Genomic DNA, 22,940 nt, shown 5'->3' with positions numbered 1-22,940 from the left:
CAGAGAACAAAAACAAACATACTAACAAAATAAAATAAATAGGATAGATATGTACAAGTAAAATAAATAAATAAATAGAGTAATAAATATGTACAAACATATATACATATATACAAATTATCCAACACTGCCCATAGAGCACTTGACTAAAACACATGTCCTTCAGTCTCAATGGGCATCTCCAACATCATCAGTGCAGGGATCCTGAATTAACAACCTAAATTTTAGCACGTTTCCTGAATTATTTAAACGCTTCCCTGTTAATCGATCCGTCCATCGTATTTATTATTAATAATAATGATGGCATTTGTTAAGCGCTTACTGTGTGCAAAGCACTGTTCTAAGCGCTGGGGAGGATACACGGTGATCATGTTGCCCCACGTGGGGCTCACAGCCTTAATCCCCATTTTACAGATGAGGGAACTGAGGCTCAGAGAAGTTAAGTGACTTGCCCAAGGTCACACAGCAGACATGTGGGGGAGCCGGGATTAGAGCCCATGACCTCTGACTCCCAAGCCCAGGCTCCACTGAGCCACGCTGCTTCATTCATTCATTCAATCGTATTTATTGAGCACTTACTGTGTGCAGAGCACTGTACTAAGCGCTTGGGAAGTACAAGTTGGCAATGTATAGAGACGGTTCCTACTCAACAGTGGGCTCACAGTCTAGGAGAATGATGGTATTTGTTAAGCACTTACTATGTGCCAAGCACTGTTCTAAGTGCTGGGGGGGATACAAGGTGATCAGGTTGTCCCACATGGGGCTCACAATCTCAATCCCCATTTTCCAGATGAGGTCACTGAGGCCCAGAGAAGCGAAGTGACTTGCCCAAAGTCACACAGCTGCCAAGTGGCGGAGCCGGGATTAGAACGCATGACCTCTGACTCCCAAGCCTGGGCTCTTTCCACTGAGCCATGCTGCTTCCCTTAATGAAATTTATTGAGCTCTTACCATGTGCAGAGCACAATAAACAGAATTAGCAGCCACGTTCTCACAATAAGCTTATCAACTAGAGGGGGAGACAGACATTGATACGAATAAATAATTTATAAATATAACTTCATTTAAAGATATGTACATTAAGTCCTGTGGGCTTGGGGGATAAGATTTCCCCTATCCCAAGGAAGGAATTAAACCCTTTGAAGAATCAGCCCAATTGGAGATATGTACCAAAGTGTATAAACACACATAATATTTATTTTATGTTCCCGATTTGTACTTCCCAAGCGCTTAGTACAGTGCTCAGCACACAGTAAGTGCTCAATAAATATGACTGAATGAATTTAAATTTATTTTATTTCATTTTTATGAGGTGTCCTCCCAACCCTCAATCCTGTTTATTTCAGCTTGTTCTTCCCAGGTAACAAAATCCCCCCAATTAGGATTCTCTGCTCTTGGCCTTGTCTTCAAATTGTTATTGGCCTGTAGAACTCTTCAGGATTCTTCCTAATGAAATTCACAAGTGAAGCTGAACCTTGAAGGTGTGAAGGAAGAAAAAAATTCCCCACACTTACAGTTTAAATAATTTGAGCCATTTGGGGAAATGATGACCAAAATTATTTTAGGAAATGATTAATCATATCACCTTGGTGTGTTTCTTAAGGAAAAGCTATGGTCACATACATCAGTTTCAGTTTCTATTCCGAGTTAGTAAAGCATTTTTCTTGCATGATTAATGGAAAATATAGAAAGTTGGTAAAACTTAGAAAGGTATTTTAATTGTGAACGCCCTCCGTATTATGTGTCTCTATATAAAGTAGCAAGCCTCTTCCTCAGCCTCAAGATTTAAAAGGTTAGGCTATGGAAAATCTGCATATTATGCAAAGAGAAAGTATGACCTACAGCAATATGGTAGCTCCCTTTGCTCACCGCCCCCCTCCGTGCCCCACAGGACTTGTGTATATATGTACATATTTATAATTATAATTCTATATTTTTATTAATGATGTGCATATATCTATAATTCTGTTTATAGTGATTCTACTGATGCCTGTTTACTTGTTCTGATGTCTGCCTCCCCCCTTCTAGACTGTGAACCTGTTGTGGGCAGAGATTGTCTCTATCTGTTGCTGAATTGTACTTTCCAAGCGCTTAGTACAGCATCCTGCATACAGTAAGCGCTCAATACGATTGAAAGAAGGAATAAATGAATGAATTATGGTATAACTCTCCATGCCCTCACTCTGGAAAGGGCCAGTAAAAATAGTAAGCTTCTAAACTTATGTGAAGATTTTATTTTCAACTAATTTTCCATTGCTCAAGACAAATGAACCAAGCTGCATTTCAGAGTTCGCAAATGAATTAGGTACTCATTAAGCAAGCTCACTCATCCTCTATTCTCAACCATCAGTATCAATTGAGGGTAATCAACTCTAGCTTCCCTAAAATATACTTCGGTCACTGTGGCATTAAAACCCCACCTAGTTTAGGTAAATATTTGAATTCCACTGGTTCTGGCAAGAAGCATACCTTTCAATCCTTAATGTAGTTGAAAGTTGGAATCAGGCTTCGCAGTGACTTAGAAAATCACTGAGGGTGCAAAAGTTATCTTTAGCTGTGGAGAACGGACAGGGATTTTTTGTTGAGCTACCTCTGACTGTATCCTCTGCCCCTAAGAATACCAATACAAATTTGTTGAACACTTACTATTAATAAATCAATCGTATTTTCTGAGCACTTACTGTATGCAGAGCACTGTATTAAGTGTTCGAGAGAGTAATAATAATAATAATGATGGCATTTATTAAGTGCTTACTGTGTGCAAAGCACTGTTCTAAGCGCTGGGTACAATATAACACTGTAACACACTCATTCCCTGTCCATAACAAGCTTACAGTCTAGAGGGAGAGACAGGCAAGCAGTGAATTTTTTTTTAATGGTATTTGTCAAGTGCTTATTCTGTGCCAAGCACTGTTCTAAGCGCTGGGGGGTTACAAGGTAATCAGGTTGTCCCACGTGAGGCTCACAGTCTTAATCCCCATTTTACAGATGAGGGAACTGAGGCACAGAGACGTTAAGTGACTTGCCCAAGGTCACGCAGCAGACAGGTGGCAGAGCCAGAATTAGAACCCACGTCCTCCGACTCTCAAGCCCGTGCTCTTTCCACTGAGCCACGCTGCTTCTCTACAGTGAATTTAGAGTAGCAGTATGGAAGAGCCAGAGGTGAGCATTTAGAGACTGGTGGAAATTTTGGAGGATTTATCTTAGCACAGTGTTCTGCACACACTAAGCGCTCAATAAATACCACTGATTGATTATAGGGGTGTGAAAATGGATTGATTGGCCAATGGATGAAAAATCTGTCCTTGCCAATTATCTCAATCAATCAATAATGTGCACTGAGTGCTTACTATATACAGAGCACTGTACTAAGTGCTTGGGAGAGTATAATACAAGAGAGTTAGTTGGTAGATACTTGGTAGTTGATAGTTGGTAGTCCTTCTAGACTGTGAGCCCACTGTTGGGTAGGGACCGTCTCTATATGTTGCCAACTTGTACTTCCCAAGCGCTTAGTACAGTGCCCTGCACACAGTAAGCGCTCAATAAATACGACTGAATGAAAGAATACAATCACTTCCCTCAAGGAGCTTACAGTCTGCAGGGGAGACCAACATTAAACCCTGGGCAAGTCACTTAATTTCTCTGTGCCTCAGTTGCCTCACCTGTAAAATGGGGATTAAAACTGTGAGCCCCACGAGGCCAGGGGTTATGTCCAACCCGATTTCCTTGTCTCCACCCCAGTGATTAGTAAAGTCTTTGGTACATGGTAAGCACTTAAAAGCCATAATAATTATTATGATGATTAATAATTATAATAACAATAACAATGAACTCCAGTCGGGGGAAGTGGCAAAATCTAAGTTGGCTTGGGGTGGGGAATCTAAGTGTTTAAGTGGTACAGATCCAAGTGCACAGGAAGTGCAGTAGGAAATGTAAAAAGGGTGGAGAAATGAGGAGTTAGGGGAGGCTTCTGGAAGGAGATAGAATTTTTCATAGGGCTTTGAAGTTGGGAGGAGTGGTGGTCGTATGTCAGGAAGCAGCGTGGCTCAGTGGAAAGAGCCCGGGCTTTGAAGTCAGAGGTCATGGGTTCAAATCCCGGCTCCGCCACTTGTCAGCTGTGTGACTTTGGGCAAGTCACTTCACTTCTCTGGGCCTCAGTTACCTCATCTGTAAAAATGGGGATGAAGACTGTGAGTCCCCCGTGGGACAACCTGATCACCTTGTAAACTCCCCAGCACTTAGAACAGTGCTTTGCACATAGTAAGCACTTAATAAATGCTATTATTATTATTATTATTATTATTATTATTATTATTATTATCATCATCACACTCCCAGCCATTACTGAGTGCACAGAGGGTGATGAACTGCACTTTGAGCTCAGTCTCATGGGCCAGTTCTGGGAAAATCATATCAAGGAACTTGACATAAACACCCAAATCAGTTGCATTGCCCTGAGGATACCAATCAATCAATCAATCGTATTTATTGAGCGCTTACTGTGTGCAGAGCACTGTACTAAGCGCTTGGGAAGTACAAGTTGGCAACATATAGAGACGGTCCCTACCCAGCAGTGGGTTCACAGTCTACCCTTGTGATAGCGTCATCCACAAAAATAGGCCAGAGACCGACTACGGCAGGCCCTTGCCCTCACCAACCGCCCCCAGAAATAGCAAAAAACTAGCTCCACCCCCTCACTGTGAGGGGGCAGCCAGGGGAAACTCCTTGAGTTTTCCCCAGTTGCTTCCCTAAGGAAGATAAAAATTCCCAGCCAACAGGATGCATTAGGAATTCCCTTGAGCACCTGGGGGAAGTCCTGCAGGCAATTAGTGTTGGAGATGTACCCTCCCACCTGAGCCCTTCAGCACAGTGAAATAGTCAGTGAGATGAAGGGGAAATAATGTGACAGGAGCTGAGCTTTGCTGGTCTCTGGAGCAGAATCCGGCCTGGTCCTCGGCTCCTCGAAATTACTGTCTCGAAGGGGAAACACACATTACCGTGGCCATGGGAACCCAGGCATCCAGTGCCACCCCATGGAACTGCCTAGTATCAGCTGCTTTATAGTCCCCCTCTTTATGCTATAAAAAATATTTCTTTTCCAAGAAGGAACCCGCTGAAACATCTAACTGGGCAAGATTATAGTTTGGAATCTATCACCGGAGTAACGGAGATTTTAGAAAACCGTATTTATTTTATTCTGTTAATATGCTTTGTTCTCCGGCTCCCCCTTCTAGACTGTGAGCCCGCTGTTGGGTAGGGACCGTCTCTATATGTTGCCAACTTGCACTTTCCAAGCGCTTAGTACAGTGCTCTGCACACAGTAAGCGCTCAGTAAATACAATTGAATGAATGAGTTGATCTTTCGTAATACGAAACAGTTCTTGTTGTAATGGATATTATTAAGTTTAGTACAGTGCTGTGTACACAGTAAGTGCTCAGTTAATGCCATTGATTGATTCTTTTGGTAATGCATTCTGATCTTTCTGGATAATGTGGATAGTGTATTGGTGAAGCTCTTTTCCAAAAATCACTACTGTTGTTTGGCCCACTCTTGTACCCAGATATCCTGTTATTATTGATGATGACAATAGAAGCAGCGTGGCTCAGTGGAAAGAGCCCGGGCTTTGGAGTCAGAGGTCATGGGTTCAAAATCCCTGCTCCACCACTTGTCAGCTGTGTGACTTTGGGCAAGTCACTTCACTTCTCTGGGCCTCAGTTACGTCATCTGTAAAATGGGGATGAAGACTGTGAGCCCCCCGTGGGACAACCTGATCACCTTGTAACTTCCCCAGCATTTAGAACAGTGCTTTGCACATAGTAATTGCTTAATAAATGCCATTATTATTATCATTACTCCCCCTCCTCCCCCTCCCCATCCCCCCGTCTTACCTCCTTCCCCTCCCCACAGTACCTGTGTTTGTACATATTTATTACTCTATTTTATTTGTACATATTCTGTTTATTTTATTTTGTTAATATGTTTTGTTCTCTGTCTCCCCCTTCTAGACTGTGAGCCCACTGTTGGATAGGGACCATCTCTATATGTTGCCAACTTGTACTTCTCAAGCGCTTAGTACAGTGCTCTGCACACAGTAAGCACTCAATAAATACAATTGAATGAATGAATGAATGAAAAGGTTGGACACAGTCCGTGTCTCATATGGGGCTCACAGATTTAATCCTCGTTTTACGGATGAGGTAACTGAGGCCCAGAAAAATGAAATGACTTGCCCAAGGTCACCCAGCAGACAAGTGGCGGAGCTGGGATTTGAACCCAGGTCCTTCTGACTCGCAGGCCCGTGCTGAATCCACTGTGCTATGCTGCTTCTGTCAGTGTGTCAGGGAGATAACAAGAGTGTCTACATGGGGCAGTGGTGTATCCTGATGACTGTTGATTGTACTTTCTGTCTTCCTCAGTGCTCCTCTCAATCAACCAATTAATCCATCAGTGACATTTATTGACCACTAAACTGTGTGTAAAGGACTATATTAAGCACTTTGGAGAATTCAGTACAACATAGTTGGTGGACATGTTCCCTGTCCACAAGGAAATTACTGTCTAGAAGGGGAAACACACATTAAAATTAACTACAGATACGTACATAAGTGCTGTGGGGCTAACACTGGAATGAATATTAAGTGTTCAAAGGATACAGATCCAAGTCCATAGGCAATAAGGTTGAGATGAGAGCTTAGTTGGAGAAGATGTGATTTTAGTAAAGTTTTGAAGATGGAGAGAGTGGTGGTCTGGTGGATATGAAGAAGGAAGGAGTTCCAAGACAGAGGAAGGACTTGGGCAAGTAATCTGTGCTGAAATAGGTGAGATTGAGGTACTAAAAGGAAACAGATGGTGCTGGGTCAGAACCAGAAACTCAAATTTAATCCAACAGAGTTGATTACTTATTTCAAAGATGGCCAAATTGTACGGTTTCACTTCAATTAATCGGGTCCTGAAAGTGCAAAAAAGGTAATAAAACATTGAGAATAACAGCATTGGGATACTTGGCGTATTTCTAGACTGTGAACCCATTATTGGGTAGGCACCATCTCTATATGTTGCCGACTTGTACTTCCCAAGTGCTTAGTACAGTGCTCTGCACAGAGTAAGCGCTCAATAAATATGATTGAAAGAAAGAAAGGAAGTAGGTTGGTGATGGAGGAGCGGAGTATTCCGGTTGGGTTATAGAAGGAAATCTCCCAGGTCAGTATGTGGGGTTGATGTATTGCTCAAAGTGGAATGTGATTAGTGTTTGGATCAGCATGGTAGCAGTATGGATGGAGAAGAAAGGGAAGATTCTAGAGGTGCTGTGAAGGTAGAATATTTATGATTTCATGACATGTGAGTTTGTTATCAGCTGGGAATGTGTCCACTAATTCTGTTGCCTTGTATTCTCCCAAATGCTTAGTACAGTGCTCTGCCCAAAGTAAGTGCTCCAATAAATAGGATTGATTAATTAATTAAATATATGGGTTGAACGAGAGAGCTGAGTCGAGGATAACGTTTAGGTTGTGGGATTCTGAGACCGGTAGGATTGTGCTGCCTATGGTGATGGGAAAGTCATGGGGAAACCATGGTTTGAGTGGGACGATGTAAGGCAGCAGCATGGCTTAATGGTTAAAGCACCGCCCTCAGAGTCTGAGGACCTGGGTTCTAATCCTGCCTCTGACACATGCTTGCTGTGTGACCTTGGGCAACCCACTTAACTTCTCTGTGCCTCAGTTACCTCATCTGTAAAATGGGGATTAAGACTGTGAGCCTCATGTAGGACAGAGATGTGTCCAAATTGATTAACTTGTATTATCCCAGAACCTAGAACAGTGCTTGGCACATAGTATGTGCTTATCAACAAGTATCATAATTATTATCATTATTATTAAGATGGGGAGTTCTGTTTTAGACATATTAAGTTTGAGGTGTCGATGGGACACTCAATTAGATAGATCCTGAGGGCAGGAGGAAATCTGAAAACTGCAAAGAAAGAGACAGATCTGGGCTGAGAGGTAGATTTGGGAATCATCCATGGAGAGATGGTAGTTGAAATTGTGGAAGTGAATAAAATCTCCTGGGAGGGGTGGTGTAGATAAAGAATAGGAGGAGACCCAAAACTGAGCCTTGAGGAACCCCCACAGTTGGAGGGTGGGAGGCAGAGGAGAAGTCTGTGAAAGACTGAGAATGAATGTCCAGAGAGATATGATGTGAACCAGGAGAGGACCCTGCCAGTGAACCGAAGTTTGGATAATGTTTTCAGGAGATGTGGGTGGTCCTTAGGGTTAAAGGGATCTGAGAAATAGAGTAGGATTAGGATGGAGCAGAGGCTGGTGGGTTTGGCAGATGTTGAGGAGAGGGTTGAATTTAATTCAAATCAGTCATATCAATTGAGAGCTTATTGTGTGCACAGCACCTGTAGTAAGTGGGATAATACAATATAGCAAAAAACAGTCACATTCCCTTCCCACAGTGAGTTGAAAGAGAGAAAGTAGAGGCTGTGAGTATAGATGTTTGGAAAGGAATGGTAGGAGGGTATGGTAACTGAAGGGAGCAGAAGGTAAAGGGAGGGTTTTTTAGGATAGGGGAGACAGGAATATCTTTGAAAGCAGCAGGGAAGAAACCATTAGAAAGTGAACGATTGAAGATGGCCATCAGGGAGGGGGGAAAAAAAGGAAGGGTCAAGTGTTTTGATAATGTGAGAAAGGATGGGGTTGGAAATGCAGGTAGAAGTGGTAGATTTTAAGAGGAGGTGGGAGATCTCCTCTGAAGAGAATGCTGGGGAGAATGGGAGAGTCAAAGAAGGGGTGGGAGGAGGGAAGAACAGGAGAGGAGCAGGGGAGATTTTAGGGGAAGCCCATTTAATTGTTTCCATTTTATCAGTAAAGTAGATGGCCAGATCATTAGGGGCAAGAGCTGGGGTGAGATGGGAGGAGAGAGTTAAACATCTGAAACAGCTGGCTCAGGAAGTGCCCTTCCATCTTCATGGCTAAGAGACTATCGCTCTCCCCACCTTCGAAGCCTTATTGAGGGCACATCTCCTCCAGGAGATCTTCCCCGACTAGGCCCTCCTTTCCTCTTCAACATTCCCCTTGTACTTGATTTTGCAGCCTTTATTCACCCTACCCTCAGCCCCACATCCATTATGTACATAACCATAATGTATTCATTTCTATAAATGTTTGTCTTCCCCCAATTGACTAAGCTCAGTGTGGGCAAGGAACATGTCTACCAAATCCATCGTATTCTCTCAAGGTCTTAGAACCGTGCATGGCACACAGTAAATGTTCATTGAATTTGATTAATTGATTGATTGAAACCCACAGAGACAGGTGCAGGCGCAGAAACGTGGACAAAAGGAGAAAGGCTGAAAGCCCTTTCTTTATTCAGTGCTTTGGTGATGACTTTTAATCTTCCTCTAACACCCCATGGAGGGGCAGGTAACTGGGGAGGAAGAAGGGGGTGAACAGGTTTCAGCTGCCCCAGTGTTATGGGGGCAATTTTATATATTACTGCTTTTTGAGTATCAGTCTTCCTTTGGGCTCAAAATGAGTCCAGGTTTTCGTCTAGTTTTCACAAGCAAATCACCTGGAGACAGGATTTTCTAAGGTTTGGGATGGTGGTCAGCTAGCATTCTTGACCCTACAAGAGAGAAGCAGTGTGGCCTAATGGATAGAGCATGGGCCTGGGAGCTGGAAGGACCTGGGTTCTAATCACTTCACTTCTCTAGGCCTTAGTTACCTCATCTGTAAAATGGGGATTAAGACTGTGAACCCAATGTCGGACAGGGTCTGATTAGTTTGCATCTACCCCAGCACTTACTACAGTGCCTGGCCCATAGTAAGCATTAAGCAAATACCACAATTATCATCATTATTATTATTACAACCTTTCAAGGATTTGGGGAAATTGAGCCCCTATGGGTTTCATTTCTTTTCCCCATTCTTTATAGACTTAGCTCAGGGAGGAATGCAGTCAAAAGTCCTCAATTGGCTACCATCATCATCATCATCAATCATATTTATTGAGCGCTTACTATGTGCAGAGCACTGTACTAAGTGCTTGGGAAGTACAAATTGGCAACATATTGGCAACATTGGCAACAAATTGGCAACATTGGCTACCATAGACCAAAGATGTAAACTCCAAAATGGTAATCCAGGAGAAGAGTGCAGGACTGAGATACCTAAGCCTAAAGGGTATAAATTTGTTCTTAAATATCGTTTTTGTTAAGCACTAACTTACTGTAGCAGTGTTTTTAATTTTTGGTATAGTTCTACAGAGTTGTTAGATATGATCCCTGCCCACAAGGAGCTTACAGTCTACAGGGGAAGACAGACATTAACATGAGTTACAGATAGGGGAAATAGTAGAGTATAAGAATGTGTTCATAAGTGGGTGGAGATGGAGTGAGTTCAGAAGTGCTTAAGGGCTACGTAGTTAACACAAAAGGGAGGATGGAAAGGGGAAATGCATGACAGAGCCCCACGTGGAACAACCTGATCACCTTGTAACCTCCTCAGCGCTTAGAACAGTGCTTTGCACATAGTAAGTCGTTAATAAATGCCATCATCATTATTATTATTATAACACCATATTTACTTTTTGTGAAAGGGACTTCGTTTGGAATTTTAGGTCAGCAGCTTTGTTTTTTTCCTCCTACCATCTGGCATCAGATACTCAGTATCAGTCCATCACTGACCTAGCATCCACGCCCACGTCCTTCCTGATGGTCTCTAAAGAGGTGCTTTTCTACCTCCTTTCAAAAATCAATCTACGGGCTTCTCCAACCCCATCTGCTCTTACCTTCTAAATACACTCGCACCCTTTCTCTTCCCTTTTCCATCTGCCATCTTCAACTGCTCACTCTGTTGCCTCCTTCCTCTCTGTCTTCAAACTGTCCTATGTCTCCTCTGTCTCTGATGAATGTTTCAGAACCATTTAGGCGCTGAGGTGTGTCTGGAGTGATGCGTGGCCTAGGGTATAGAGCATGGGACTGAGAGTCAAAAGGACCTGGGTTCTAATTCTGGCTGTGCCACTTGTCTGCTGCATGATCTTGGGCAAATCCCTTCACTTTTCTGAGCTTCAGGTAAATGGGGATTAAGACTGTATCTACACAGTGCTTGGCACATAGTAAGTGCTTAATAAATACCATCACTGTTTTTGTGATGAAGAGAAGCAATGTGGCTTACTGAGAAGAGCACGGGCTTGGGAGTCAGAGGACGTGAGTTCCAATCCCAGCTCCGCCACTTATCTGTTACGTGACCTCTCTGTGCCTCAGTTCCCTCATCAGTAAAATGGGGATTCAAAGCGTGAGCTCCACGTGGGACAACCTGATTACCCTGTATTTACCCCAGTGCTTAGCATGTAGTAAGAGCTTAACAAATACCATTATTATTATTATTTTATACAAAGCAATTTTAAGCGAGTTTTACATGTTCCGGCATTTTGTATTGTTTCGATTTAAAGCATCCTTCAGTTGAACATAGTTTGGGAAATATTGTGTTAAGAATGATCAGAATAAAGAAGTTCCTTAGCACTAAAAGGGGGTGGGGGTGGATTTCTGTATTCACATGTGACAGGATGCAAGACTGAACAGTGTGGCTGCCAGCCCTTGCTGGCGGTCAATCAATCAGTTGTATTTATTGAGCACTTACTGTCTGCAGAATACTCAGCACTTGGGAGAGTGAAACAACATAGCCTAGTGAGCATGGGCCCAGAAGTCAGAGGACCTGGGTTCTAATCCTGGCTGTAATATGGATATGAAGACTGTGAGCCCCATGTGGGCATGAACTGTGTCCAACTTGATTAACTTATGTCTACCCCATCCTTCGTCCTTGCCAAGCCCTTGTCTTTCCTCTCCCCCTCGTCCCCCTCTCCATCCCCCCGTCTTACCTCCTTCCCTTCCCCACAGCACCTGTATATATGTATATATGGTTGTACATATTTATTACTCTATTTATTTATTTATTTTACTTGTACATTTCTATCCTACTTATTTTATTTTGTTGGTATGTTTGGTTCTGTTCTCTGTCTCCCCCTTTTAGACTGTGAGCCCACTGTTGGGTAGGGACTGTCTCTATGTGATGCCAATTTGTACTTCCCAAGCGCTTAGTACAGTGCTCTGCACATAGTAAGCGCTCAATAAATACGATTGATTGATTGATTGATTGTCTTCTCAGGATGGCACTTGGAGAGTTTACAGTACGATCTCAGCTACAGGAGGGAGAGTCAAGCAGAGGCATATGCTTAGTACAGTGCTCTGCACACAGTAAGTGCTCAATAAATACAATTGAATGAATACGCATTCCATCCTCAGCTTGGCAGTGGCTAGCGAGTGGGAGGCAATCTGCCACAAGTCAAAACTCACCAGTGCTGGGCAGCAAGAGAGTCGTTGTTGCCAACTTGTTGCCAACTTGTATATGTTGCCAACTTGTACTTCCCAAGTGTTTAGTACAGTGCTCTGCACACAGTAAGCGCTCAATAAATACGATTGATGATGAGGGCGGAGATTCAAGTTGATGATAAACCACTGCCTTATTTTTACCCAGAAAACTCCATGGATACACTATCAGAATGACTGCAGATGGAGGTGGGGGCATTCTGGAGAGATGTGTTCCAAGGAGTCTCTATGGCTTGGAGACAACTCGACAGCATAAGACAAGACCCAGCCGTTAGTACAGTGTCTGGCACATAGTAGTTAATATAATATAAAATAGAATTGGTAGACAATTTGCCCTGTCCATCACAAGCTTACAGTCTAGAGGGAGAGACAGAGACTAGAAGAGAGTTCAGTGTTACGCCTGATGGTAGAAATACCTCCATTTGTCAGACTTGACAAATTCCCACCATTCCACACATGTGCGTGATGTTATTTAGGATGCTGCTTTAGAGGACGGGGGATTTTCTCCCTGATGGTTAGCACTGGGGGTCAAAGTGGTCTTCTGCTGCTCTCTCCCCACTAAGCACTTATCTTGTTGATCACCCGGTGGTATTTACTGAGCCCTTACTGTGTGCAGAGGACTGTACTAAGCGCATGGGAGAGTACAATATAACAGAGCTGAGAGACAGGTTTCCTGCCTATTCTGAGAATGAACTCATCCAATCCCAAACAATGCTGTACTCTGGAAGAACAGGGGAAAAGCAGTCACCAGTTCCAGAACTTTGGGCTTACAGCTCTTTCCATTTTAATCAGTCAGTATTGATTATCATTCAGGTGCCTACAGGTTAGAGTAAAAAAGCATTCATTGGCCAGGGCAAGTATGCTTTTATGTTAGAGAATGAGAACAATACTGAAAGGATGTCAAAATTCCCCTGTAGATAGCAAATATTCCACTTTGCTTAAAAATAAAATACTGGTCATGTATCATTTTTCATCCCATTGAAGTATCCCCGTTACTGAAGCAGCGCGGCTCAGTGGAAAGAGCACTAGCTTTGGAGTCAGAGTTCATGGGTTCAAATCCCCGCTCCGCCAATTGTCAATTGTGTGACTTTGGGCAAGTCACTTCTCTGTGCCTTGGTTCCCTCATCTGTAAAATGGGGATTAAGACTGTGAGCCCCTTGTGGGACAACCCAATCACCTTGTAACCTCCCCAGGGCTTAGAACAGTGCTTTGCACATAGTAAGTGCTCCATAAATGCCATCATTATTATTATTATTATTACAAAAAGAAATAACAATTATAAGGGAGAGGACATACGGAACAGAAGGGATTATTCCTTGGATTCTAAGAGCTGCTAATCAAATAATAATGATTATCATGTCATTTATTAAGTTCTTACCTTCCTATGTGTTAAATGCTGGGATACATACTAGGATTAGGTTAACTGAGCCAAGACAGTCCCCGGCCCAGCCAAAGTTTCCAGTCCATCATAACCCCAATTTACAGATGAGGAAGCTGAGGATCAGAGAGCCCAATCGTCACCCAGCAGGAAGAAGGGGAATTAGAACCTAAGTCTCCCCCAGTCCCAGACCCAAGTTCTTTCCCATTAATAATAATTATGGCATTTGGTAAGTGCTTACTATGTACCAGCCACTGTACTAAGCACTGGAATGGATACAAGCAAATCGGATTGGATGTGGACTCTGCTCTGTGGCTGTGGAGAAGTGGAAGGGCTGTGGTTAAAGTAGGTAGAGGCTAGACTGGGAGCCTGTTGTTGGGTAGGGATTGTCTCTGTTGCTGAATTATACTTTCCAAGTGCTTAGTACAGTGCTCTGCACACAATAAGCACTCAATAAATACGATTGAATGAATGAATGAACCTCCATGGAGGTAGTGGCACAGATCCCAGCATCTATCAGCACACTTCGCCCTCCACATTCAACCCTCTGTACTAAGTTCTTGGGAAGGATGGAACAAGCAAGAAATGCAAGCCCCTTATGGGCAACAAATAGTCCATTTCTTTAAAAATAAGAATAATTATTGTGGTATTATGATAAGTGCTTACTCTGTGTACTAGGTTTACAGTGTACCACGGAGGCATAGCAGTAAGTGCTGAAGCACTTAGTACAGTGCTCTGCAAAAGTAAGCGCTCAATAAATATGATTGAATAAATGAGTGAAGCAGATACAAATAATCAGTTTGGACAAAGGCCCTAATAATTGTGGTATTTGTAAAGTGCTTACTATGTGCCAAGTACTATACTAAGCACTGACGTCTACAAGATAATCAGGCCCCGCATGGGGCTCACGGTCTAAGTAGGAGGAAGAACAGGTTTTGAATCCCCATTTTACAGGTAAGGGAACTAAGTCACAAAGCGGGAAAGTGTCAGCCCCGGGATTAGAAACCCAAAGTGGTATTTGTTAAGCACTTACTGAGTTCCAGGCACTGTACTAAGCACTGGGGTGGATACAAGCAAATCCGATTGGACACGGTCCCTGTCCCACATGGGGCTCAAAGTCTCATTCCACATTTTACGCATGAGGGAACTCAAGCACAGAGAAGTGAAGTGACTATCCCAGGGTCACACAGCAGACAAGTGAGGGAGTCAAGATTAGAAATCTTTGCTCTTCCCCCCCCCCCGCCCAGATCCAAAGCACTTATCTACATAAATGTAATTTTATTTATTTGTATCGATGTCTCTATCCCACTCTAGACTGTGAGCTCATTGTGGGCAGGGAATGTCACTGCTTATTGTTGTATTGTACTTTCCTAAGCACTTAGAACAGTGCTCTGCACACAGTAAGTGCTCAATAAATAGGATTGATTGAATGAATGAATGAACCCAGGTCTCTGATGCCCAGGCCTGCACTTTTTCCATGATGCCATGCTACTTCCCTGTCCCATGTGGAATGCAAAGTCAAAGTTTAAGTACTTCCAAGCACATAGTAAGTGCGTGCCACCCAGCGGGTATTCTATCAGTTAATCATATTTATTAAGTGCTTACTATGTACAGAGCACTGTACTAAGTGCTTGGGAGAGTGCAATAGAACAGGTCGACATGTTCCCTGCCCATGACAAGCATAGACTCTAGAAGGGACTCAGTAAATTCCAGTTCTCTGATTACTACCGCCAAATGGCCAGCAACCTTTTAAAGTACGCACTCAATAGAGAAGGAAATTAGGGTATTTGCTAAATATTCACTATTCATTCATTAATTCAATCGTATTTATTGAGCGCTTACTGTGTGCAGAGCACTGTACTAAGCGCTTGGGAAGTACAAGTTGGCAACATATAGAGACGGTCCCTACCCAACAGTGGGCTCACATGTGCTGTTCGCTGGGTTAGATATAAGACAGGTTGTATCCTAGTCCCTGTCCCACATGGAGTTCACAGTCTAAGATGACATATTGTCCATGCTCTCCCTTTTCTCCTTATAGTAATAATAATGATGGTATTTATTAAGCTCTTACTATGTGCCAGGCCAAGGGATAAGAACGGGATCATCGAATTAGGGTTGTGAATTCAGTATGAAAATTATTTCATTCATTTCATTCATTCAATCATTCAATTGTATTTATTGAGCACTTACTGTGTGCAGAGCACTGTACTAAGTGCTTGGGAAGTACAAGTTGGCAACATACAGAGACGGTCCCTACCCAACAACGGGCTCACAGTCTAGAAGGGGGAGACAGCCAACAAAACAAAACATGTGAAGAGGTGTCAAGTCAAATTTCCAATTCTGAGTTTGTCTCACATGGAGTTCACAGTCTAAGATGACATATTGTCCATGCTCTCCCTTTTCTCCATATGGTAATAATAATGATGGTATTTATTAAGCTCTTACTATGTGCCAAGCACCAAGGGATAGGAACGGGATCATCGAATTAGGGTTGTGAATTAGGTATGAAAATTGTTTCATTCATTTCATTCATTCAATCAATCATTCAATCGTATTTATTGAGCGCTTACTGTGTGCAGAGCACTGTGTGTAGGCCTTCCCAGACTGAGCTCCCTCCTTCCTCTCCCTCTCCTCCCCCTCCCCATCCCCCCCGCCTTACCTTCTTCCCCTCCCCACAGCACCTGTATATATGTTTGTACATATTTATTACTCTATTTTATTTGTACATATTTATTCCATTTATTTTATTTTGGTAATATGTTTTGTTTTGTTGTCTGTCTCCCCCTTCTAGACTGTGAGCCCGCTGTTGGGTAGGGACTGTCTCTATATGTTGCCAACTTGTACTTCCCAAGCGCTTAGTACAGTGCTCTGCACACAGTAAGTGCTCAATAAATACGATTGAATGAATGAATGAATGGGAAGTACAAGTTGGCAACATATCAAGACGGTCCCTACCCAACAGCGGGCTCACAGTCTAGAAGGGGGAGACAGACGACAAAACAAAACACGTGAAGAGGTGTCAAGTCAAATTTCCAATTCTGAGTTTGTTAGTGCAGTCACTGGCGGCTGGATCCCACGCCGGGTGCGGAGAGAAGGAGGGGCGGCGGCACTGCCCACCTCAACTCAGGCGCAGGACACAGTCGGTGTCTGGGTACAGGAGAGGGCCAGCTGGTACTTCTCCACCTGGAATGGGGGCATGAAGCAGCCCCTCAGGTAGTGGTAGCATCTGGTGAAGAAGCGGGTGGACAGCTTGGGGGCAGTGAGGGAGACCAGCAGGTCCGGCTGCAGGCCTTCCGCGCTGCCCTTCCCAACGTCCCAACCAGAGGAAACATCGATGCTGGCGATGGGCACCGTCACCTTGGCCAGGATCTGCAGGACGTCAGCAAACGGGGCCTGCACGGGCCCAGCAAAGCTGAAGCCAAAGATAGTGTCCACCACGAGACTGTAGAGTTGATCGACCAGTGCGGGAAACAACTTGAGGGGGCGTGCACAGACCAGGCCGTCTCCCCCATTGTTCCTGGGACCACACAAGACCAGGATGGTGAGGGGGGGGCTGCTGGGGAAGTAGTCAGGGGGGTAGGCCTTTGCGATGGCGGTGGCACAACTCAGACCAGCACGCTCCATCAGCTGGTCCACACTGAACCGGTATTCGGTGAACAGGTCCTGGTCCCCACCGCCTGGGCCTCTTGCTGGCTGAGGTACTTCATGGCAGCAGGGCCCATTTGTATTTTTCATTTGTATTTATTGAGTGCTTATTGCGTGAAGAGCACTGTACTAAGCGCTTGGGAGAGTACAATATAATGAAAATGCCCAAGCCCCGCCCTGATTACAAGGATAAGAAGAAAGCCGATATCTGAAGTACATAGGCATTGTTGTCTGGAGACTTCTCAAGGGGCAATGACAACAGTACTCAGATCACCATTCCAGCTGGGAATTTAGTGTCTGGGGCTCTTCATCCATAATGATCCGTTCACCTCAATGATCCGCTTGACAGTTTACACCTCGGGGTCTCCCTTTCCCAAGATGATCTCAACTTTTGTGTAGTTTCTGGGGGCTGGTGAGTGGAAAAAGCTCCCAGAAGACTCGAGGGAGGGTGGAGAGTGATTTCATCCCAGGAAAACAGTAAACATTGACCAGCTGTGAAACCCACTTAGAAAGCTTTTTAGCTACTAGATGGGATTTCAGGCTCATCAAGTCTTTAACAAGGGTTTGCTAAGAGGGTCTCTCTCTCTCTCTCTCTCTCTCTCTCTCTCTCTCTCTCTCTCTCTCTCTCTCGCCAGCAGGCTTTTAAAATATACACTCAATAGAGAAGGAAATTAGGGTACTTGCTAAATATTTTCTGTGTGCTGTACGCTGGGTTAGGTAAAAGACAACTAGGTTGTATCCAAGTCCCTGTCTCACATGGAGTTCACAGTCTAAGATGACATATTGTCCATGCTCTCCCTTTCCTCCATATAGTAATAATAATGATGGTATTAAGCTCTTACTATGTGTCAAGCACATAGTACCCCTCTCTCTCTCTTTCTCTCTCTCTCTCTCTCTCTCTATATATATATATATATATATAACCCCCCTCTCTTTCTCTTTATATATATATATATAATAAAATATATACCTCTCACTTTCCATCCTTCCCTTCCCCCCACTCATCTCTCTCTCTCTCTTCCTATCTTTCTCTTTTCATCTCTCTCTCTTCCTTTCTTTCTCTCTCCCTCACACTCACTCTCTAATTCAGAAAGGACCAGGGAACTCTGTAGAAGAGAAAAAGATATACCTGTTTAGTGAAATGAGTGAGGAAACTAGCATGTCTTTGCTCTGCCTGCAACCTGGAAAGTTAGCACCTTCGTCTTTGAAGGATTTAAGTGAATTGTTAGAATAGCTGGAGTGAAGAAACCCAAGAGTTCCCACCTCCACATCAGCCGTCAGTCAGCAGGATAAGAGCTTAATTTGACTTGGGAGAAGGAGCAAGGCTTAATAGAAAGAACACTATTCCTGGCTCTGTTACTTGCCTGCTGTGTGACCTTGGACAAGTCACTTAACTTCTCTGGGCCTAAATTTCTTCATCTGTAAAATGGGGAGTAAATATCTGTCCTCTTTCCCTTTAGGCTGTGAACCCCATTTGAGACCTAATTATCTTATATCCACCTCAGTGCTTAGCATCTCTCCAGCCCAGTAGGCTATTCGTTATTCATTATTCACTTGTATTTACTGATTGCTTTTTGTGTACAGAGCACTGTACCTAATAATAATAATAATTATGGTATTTGTTAAGCACTTACTATGTGCCAAGCACTGTTCTAAGCACTGAGGTAGATACAAAGTAATCAGGTTGTCCCATGTGGGGCTCACAGTCTCGATCCCCATTTTACAGATGAGGTAACTGAGGCACAGAGGAGTTAAGTGGCTTGCCCAAGGTCACATAGCAGACAAGTGGCGATGTTGGGATTAGAATACTTGTCCTCTGACTCTCAAGTCCTCACTCTTGCCACTAAGCCATGTAGCACTTGAAAGTGTACAATATGACAGTAAACAGACATATTCCTTGACCATAATGAGCTTACAGTTTACAGGGGGAGGCAGACATGAATATAAATAATAAATTGCAGATATGTACATAAGTGCTGTGGAGGTGGGAGGGGGGATGAATAAAGGGAGCAAATCGGAGTGACGCAGAAGGGAGTGGGAGAAAAGGAAAGGGCTTAGGGAAAGCCTCTTGGGGGAAGTGTGCCTTCAATAAGGCTTTGAAGGGGAGGAGAGTAGTTCATGTGCATATCTATTTTTCCTTCTTCCTCCCACCTGGAATTTACTTTTAGTGACTGTCTCCCCTGCTAGAGTGCAGAGTCCTTGAGGATAGAAGAGTGCGTGGAAGGTGGGTGTCGAGCGGTTTGAGGAGCTGAAAGATCTCAGCCCTTGCATTATCCCTCCCAGGTGGAGTGAAAGTGAGCTGGGAAAAGTGAGTGGAGCTGCATTTTGGGATGGCGATGGCTTGGGTCCTTTCAGTGTCTGCCGGTATTCCAGAGCTCCTCTCACAGGCTAGGAACTCAGCCCGGAAACATCCCAGGCAAATGAAACCCCAAGCTCCCTCCAGCTGGCAGTACATGCCCTGTCCTGGTACTTCCTCCAACCTGCTGGTCACTCAAGCTGATTTGATCAGAACGGTGGCCACAGGCTGAAAGGCCCAAGCTCTGTCTGGGAGCCAGGGCTCCTGGGTTCTGGTCCTTCACTGGCCCTCTGTCCCCCTTTTCCACCCTTAATAATAATAATAATGTTGGTATTTAAGTGCTTACTATGTGCAAAGCACTGTTCTAAGCACTGAACACCTTGATTACACACCTTCTGGATGTGGAAAGGAGGGTGACCCTTCTTCTGGGCAGTGAGGACGCAAAAGAACATCTTGTTGGTACCCTTCTACACTGTGAACGCCTTATGGGCAGGGAACGTATCTGCTAATTCTGTCGGATTGGATTCTCCCAAGAGCTTAGTACAGTGCTCTGCACATACTAAGCACTTAGTAAAGGCCATTGATTGATTGATTGATTGATTGATAGACACAAAAGCCAGATACCAAGGTTTCTCCAAGCCCTGGGTTTTGGTGCACAATCCACTGTTTTACATTTTCTGACAGTGAAATTAGATAATAATGATAATAATAATGGCATTTATTAAGCGCCTACTATGGGCAAAGTATTGTACTAAGCGCTGGGGAGGTTACAAGGTTATCAGGTTGTCCCATGGGGGGGCTCACAGTCTTAATCCCCATTTTACAGAGGCGGTAACTGAGGCCCAGAGAAGTGAAGTGACTTGCCCAAAGTCACACAGCTGACAATTGGTGGAGCTGGGATTTGAACCCATGACCTCTGACTCCAAAGCCCGAGCTCTTTCCACTGCGCCACGCTGCTTCTTTGCATCTGCTTGATTAGATGTTAATCAATCCATCAGTTAATCCCCCTCTAAACTGTTAGCTCATGGGCAGAGAACGTGTCTAACCAGCTCTGTCTCATTGTACTCTTCCAAGTGCTTAGTACAGTTTTCTGCTAAGTGTAAGCTCTCACTAAGTATGATTGATTTTAATTGAATACTTTCTGTGCACAGGGCACTGTACTGAGTGCTTGGGAGACTAGGCTACAACAGATTCGGTGGACACAGTTTTAAAGCAAGAGTGCCACCGACTTCCAGCTGCACTTTAAGGAAAAAAACCCTGCCCCATTTTTATGTTAGCCGAGAGTGTCTATGTCCAAACCCTTGGGCTCATTTACTCCCGGTGCAGCAGGTTTGTGGAAGAGCATGAGCAGCATAGCCAAGTGGAAAGAGCACAGACCTGGGATTCAGAGGACCTGGGTTCTAATCCTGCCTCTGACAATTGCTTGCCGTATGACCTTGGGCAAGTAACTTATCTTCTCTGTGTCTCAGTTTCTTTAACTGTAAAATGGGGATTCAAATCCTGTTCTCCTTCCTACTTAGCCTGTGAGCCCCATATGGGACAGGGATTGGGTCTGAATTGATTAATTGATATCTACACCAGTGCTTAGAACAGTTTTTAGTAAGCACTTAACAAATACTATTAAAAAAAGTCTTTTCTGGATGCCTGGTGAATCCTCATTGCTCCTCCCTGACGAACAGAAATGAACATGGGAAGCATCATGGCCTAGTGGAAATAGCATGTGCCGGGAACTCAGAGGGCCTGGGTCCTAATCCCAGCTTTACCAAATGCTTGCTGTGTGACCTTGAGCAAGTCACTTAACTTCTCTGTGCCTCAATTCTCCCTCCTACTTAGACTGTGAGACTCCTGCAGGACAGAAACTCTGTCCATCCTAATTTGCCTAATAATTATCCTGATTCACCTAATTACCTTTTATCTACCCTAGTGCTTAGAAAAGTGTTTGACACCTAGTAAGTGCTAAACAAATACCATTTTTAAAAAACCAAAACATTAAAAACTGGCCCTGGATCGTCCAGAACCACCAGTAATTATGAGTCAGGAGACACATGATTGGCACCTCTCTCGCTCTTTTGGTCTTAGTGCCACTATGGTGGGTTAAATCCAGGAAGGGGTCCCTGGGGACAACAAGGATTCTCTGCCCCAGGCCTTCAACTGCCAAGGAGATTGGGACAAAATAGCGTTTGAGGATCCTGGTGACAGAAATGGAAGGGTGGGAGGGAGGCCTGGCTCTCTCTCCACCCATAAATTCAAAACCAGAGCTGATGGGTTAACAGAAAATAATAATAATAATAATAATAGCATTTGTTAAGCGCTTACTATATGTAAAGCACTGTTCTAAGTGCTGGGGAGGATACACAGTGATCAGATTGTCCCACGTGGGGCTCACAGTCTTCATCCTCATTTTACAGATGAGGTAACTGAGGCCCAGAGAATTTAAGTGATGTGCCCAAAGTCGCACAGGTGACAATCGGCAGAGCCGGGATTTGAACCCATGACCTCTGAGTCCCAAGCCCAGGCTCTTTCCATTGAGCCACGCTGCTTCGTGGCCTAGTGGAAAGAGCCCAGGCCTAGTGGAAAGAGCCAGGCGACCTGGATTCTAATCCTGTCTCCACCTCTTGTCTGCTGTGTGATCTTGAGCAAATCGCTTCTCTGTGCTTCTCTGTGCTTCAGTTTCCTTAAAATTGGGATTGAATCCTATTCCCTCTATTTAGACTGTGACCCCCATGTGGGACAAGGACTGTGTCCAACATGATTAATTGGTATTTACCCCAGTGCTTATAACAGTGCTTGATGCATAGTAAGGGCTTAAGAGTTTTGAAGTACTATTATTATTAATAGCAATTATAGGCTGGCTGCCCTTGTTCAGTGCTCTGCACACAGTAAGCACTCAGCAAATACAATTGAATGAATGAATTATCCACGCAGAAATAGGAGGTGCTCTTTGTTTCACTAGTTTTCCATCTCTTCCATGATTTATTTTTATTTTTTAACGGTCAGTCTTTCGTCAGTTTCTTCGTGGTGACACTTGAGGGCAGAATTGGGTAATTTTTCTTAGTTGTCTTCAGTTGAGAAGGAAACATTAATAGTATCCAATTATAGCAACCGAGGGTTTCCTTTTCACCTAGCTGTGGTATCATAATTGTGAATAACGTGAAAATCAAGCCCAATCGATACGTGAGTTGAACACGCTGATTATTACTGGAAATGGAGAGTTACAGATAGGCCATGCAGT

General features: G+C 43.8%; 1 protein-coding gene and 1 pseudogene across 1 annotated transcript in view; one reads left to right on the top strand and one right to left on the bottom strand.

Annotated features, from left to right (window-relative positions):
• Window positions 1–22,940, top strand: part of OTUD7A (OTU deubiquitinase 7A) — a 203,784-nt gene that overhangs the window by 166,336 nt on the left and 14,508 nt on the right.
• LOC119928477 lies at window positions 16,886–22,210 on the bottom strand (annotated as a pseudogene).

Source organism: Tachyglossus aculeatus, chromosome 5, assembly GCF_015852505.1.
Source record: "Tachyglossus aculeatus isolate mTacAcu1 chromosome 5, mTacAcu1.pri, whole genome shotgun sequence".
NCBI classification, from domain to species: Eukaryota; Metazoa; Chordata; class Mammalia; order Monotremata; family Tachyglossidae; genus Tachyglossus; species Tachyglossus aculeatus.
The sequence above is the reverse complement of the archived record's forward strand: the minus strand, read 5'-3'. Positions and strand labels throughout refer to the sequence as shown.